This window comes from Cheilinus undulatus, linkage group 15 (assembly GCF_018320785.1).
Source record: "Cheilinus undulatus linkage group 15, ASM1832078v1, whole genome shotgun sequence".
Lineage (NCBI taxonomy): Eukaryota > Metazoa > Chordata > Actinopteri > Labriformes > Labridae > Cheilinus > Cheilinus undulatus.
The window spans coordinates 42,793,725-42,798,148 of record NC_054879.1 but is presented as its reverse complement, the minus strand read 5'-3'; positions in this window follow the sequence as shown (position 1 = coordinate 42,798,148).

The following is a 4,424-nucleotide window of genomic DNA, read 5'->3' as shown; positions in this document are numbered from 1 at the left end:
TGTTGAAGACAATTTTTTTATTTTACTTTTAATAATTGTAATTCTGTTTTTCTTGGAGAAGTTTTTGAGAGTGACACTTTAGAAATCATCAGAAAATCTAAGAACAAAAAAATCTATCAACTGTAATGATCCTGATATGTCATTCATAAAAGGTATTATTTTTGTGTCCTTGAGCCAGTTTCCTTCACAACATGTATTTTTATACATGATTGTGTCAAATTATAGACTCATTTTTTTAATGCCTTGATTTTCTAAAATTATTTTAAAATCATTTGTAAAGAGCCTTTATGCCTTTGTTGAGAAACATGATCTACTATGACCATCAGTACAGGTCTTGGTGTAATCACTCAACATCAGTAGTGGTGATGGAAATACCACGAAGGGCTAACTGATTATCGGCCTGGCTGATTGTTGAGACCAATATCTAGCATTTGCCTGATAATGGCAAAAAAATAATTATCCAATAAGTGTGCTTCCTTTGCTCTACTGCAAGGTGCGTCATCCCTGATGGCTCTATTTTCACTCTCCATGGTCTCATGCAAACAACACAATCTGATTGGCTAGATGTCAGGAGTTCTAGCCAATCAACATTTAAGCCTGGGTGCCCTGACACAGAAAGCACCGACATTTCTCCTGCTGCTACGATGTTGCTCTGTGACGTTTCTCATGCTGACAGAGCTAGGGCTGAAGTGTTTAGTTTACTTCTTTTTGCCACATTAAATATCTTTATCTTTATTTTATCTAGACTTGAAAATCATTACAATGACATCGAGCATATAAAGAATGAAAATGTATGAAATCAAACATTTTCTAAAGATACACAGTACATTAACAAGTTAAAAAAATATATAATATCAATCAGGAAAGGCACATCAAAGTCAACTGGAACATGTGCAATCAGAGCACAAGAAATTCAGCATGAATGATCTGAAAAGCCCCAGAGAAACCAGCTCTTTGATTTTTAAAGTACTCTGTAGTGAGTTCCAAGCGGATGGAGCAAAGAAGCTAAAGGCAGATCTGCCGAGCACAAAATGAACATATATTGTATATCATAACAAACATATCAGTTCCAAATATCAGTTATGATTATCAGTATCAGTGCTGGATCTTAAAAACAAATATTGATCTCTACTAGATAATATTCAGTATACAATAGGTGTGTTTATTGATTTATGCAAAGTGTTTGATATAATTATTCTGTGTTTACTTCTGCAGAAATGCAGAAATGTGAGCAGTTTAAGACAAGAGGTGTAGCACAACTCTGGTGCTTGAAGTACTTAAATAATAGGTTTCAATATGTGAAATTAATGATATTAAATACTGTCTTAACAGAGGAGCCTGTGGAGTTCCACAAGGTTCAGTACTGGGATCTCAGTTATTTATACTTTATATTAGTAGAGTAACTGATACATTAAAGTTTTTCATGTTTGCAGATGACACTGATTTATTTTGTGCTAGAGGGAGCATTAAGATGTTGAAAACAGTAGAAACAGAAGTGACACAGTTCAACATATTTGCTTCAACCCTTTAAAGACTGTTGTATAAGATTTGATACACACTTTCATGGGACCTCTATCTAATCAACATGATCAGTTATTTCCTTAAAAACCTTTTGAATACAATTGGACAAATGATAAGAATGCTGGATTATCTATTGGCAAAAATGCCTCATGCATTAAATGTGATAAAAAAAAAAAAAAATCTCTATATATGAAATTTTAAGGCAATTTTTCTTTTATTTTGGTAGAAGGTTAGATAAACATTTCAGTTCCAAAAAATGAGAATTTTTCTGGGTATTATTTGAGTTATCAGTCTTTAAGCTAACAGTAAATGAAAGGAAAGCAAAATTTATGTTGTTTGGTGCAAGTGTATTAAAGTTAACTTTGACTAAATAACTAAAACTAAAATGTGAAAATCATTTCAGTTAGCTGAAACTACATAAAAATGAAAACAAACTAAAACTTCACAATGCGCTTACAAAACTAACTAAACAAAAAGACAAAAAATCCTTAGTTTTAGTCTTTGACACACCGTACTGACTGGCACCTACATCAAAGTCTGAGGAGTTTAAAATCCAGTGTCAATTTCTTCGACTAAAACTATGACTAAAAATGTCCATTGACAGCCTTTTTGTCCATGACAAATACTAGACTAAGACTAACAAAAATAGATCTGTGATGACTAAAACTGACTAAAAGTAAGTTTTGTTTTCGTCAAGATGACTAAAACTAGACTAAAATGTAATATACTTTTCGTCGGACATTCAAAATCCATGATATTTCTCCACTGTGGGTGTCAAATACAACAAATCTATAGCTATTCTGCCTCTTAGCTGTAGATTACTAGATTGTACCAGATTTAGGCAAGAGAGTAAATGCTTGGACTTAAAGTAAAGATTAAAATGTGAGGACTTTTCAGAGACTAAAACTAGACTAAAACTAAAAAGGATAGAAATGACTAAAATGTGACTAAAACTAAAAGACATTTCATCTTAAGACTAAGACTGAAATTAAAAATACCTGCCAAAATCAACACAGGTAAAATGGCCTGATTTGATTGGTTAAGACTTCACACAGTGGTAGTTTTATGTCTGGAGTGGTGTTCAAACATCATCTTTAAATAAATAAAATGATAAGTGAAGAGTAGCTTGTTTGAATGTGATTTTTAAAAATGTATGATGTTCACTCAGCTCTGACATGTATCAGAATAAATCTAACAATAAAACTGATAAAAACGAAACTGAAGCATTTTTGCAAAATAAAAACTAAACAAAAAAAAAAACAGCAGTAAAACTAATTATATCTAAACTGAAATTGAACACAGAAAGTGAAAACAAAATTTAAAAAAACTAATGAAATATCCAAAACTGTTATAATTTTTGATTGGTGGTAAAAGGGCAGACTGATGTAACACTGAATTTCAACAATGTTGAAATTAAATGAGATTATAAAACTTAGTTTTGGGGGGTAAGTACAAATGATAAACTTTGTTGGAAGCCTCACATAGAACATGTAAAATGGAAATCATCCAAGTATATGTCTATACTTGTGCTTTGGTATACTACTTTTTTTTCAAATTTTATTTTATTTTTTGAAGCTTTGACCAGAAAATTATATTTGGCAGACATTCAAGTATGTGCCAATGATTAGCATCCTGACTTCTGCAGCATTTTGAATCCTTCTCTGCATATCATTTTGTTTTGGGGTAATAAAATATCTAATTAAACATTTCCATATAAATTCTCTCTATATGAAAAAGTTTATGATCTACTAAATAGTTTTTAAAGGAACATCCATATTAAAATATATGAACACAGTATTTTAACGCTAGAAATTATGTTTTGTGTGGTGAATAATATTTGAAAATGATTTCAACTAAAAGAAGGAACGTATTCTTTAAGGGGACTGCTAATGTTTGAAACTTGAAAAATGAGAACAAATATTAAATACAGAGGTTATATAATGGACTTAATGATGAACTGAAAATGTGCCATCCTCTTTTGGTATTCAAAGAGACTTAAAACTTAAAATAGTCAAAGTTTATAATGTGAATGAGCTTGATTTCTAATTTAAACTATCATGTATTTACTTTTTCATTGTATTTAGTTTTCCTGGGTTAATCCTTGGATGGTACAGGATAGGCTAAAATAAGCCACTGGCTTCATCTTATTCACTTTTAGTTTACTGACTGACAAATTTGATGTAAAATGATCTTAGTTGTTGTTTTTGTCAACATGTAACCGTAATAAAAACATGGATCCATTCAAATATATAAAGTAGATATAACACTATAATTTATTTAAAAACAGAATGGATTGTAAATGTATGCTACTTTATTTCAATGAATGGATTTAATGCTCATTTGCAGTACTTTTTTTGACTTCAGCCAATGCAAGCAAACTGTAAAAAATAAAAAAAGAACAAAAAAATGTGGATATTTTCCTCTGTTTCCAGATGGAGGGTACAAAAATGTTCCTGAAAATGTTCACAAATGAATCATGTTGCTATATTTAGATGAATTGTCTGTGTGCTGAAGCTGCAGACCCTCAGTAGAGTTTCTTCTGAACCTAGAGAATCTGCAGGCAAAGGTCTGCTGCTTCAACACATTCAGGTCTTTATGGCTGCAGAAATCTGCGGTTGAAGAGCATCACGCAGAGAGACGACGGCAAGCACAAGAGGGAAAATAGACTCTGATAAATCTGTATTGAACAGTGTGTGAAGGATGTTAATACATATTAATGGTGACAGGAATATTTGCAAGTGAATACACTGGGAAAGAGGATTAAACATAACTCTCCATAGAAGGGGAGGTATCATCACTCCCATTCTGGCGTGGGACTCGGCCGTATCAGATTCAGCCCCATGCACATTGCCAGCAAACACTGAGCCCTTATCTCTGCACTGGGCCTCTCTGGAGAGTTTACA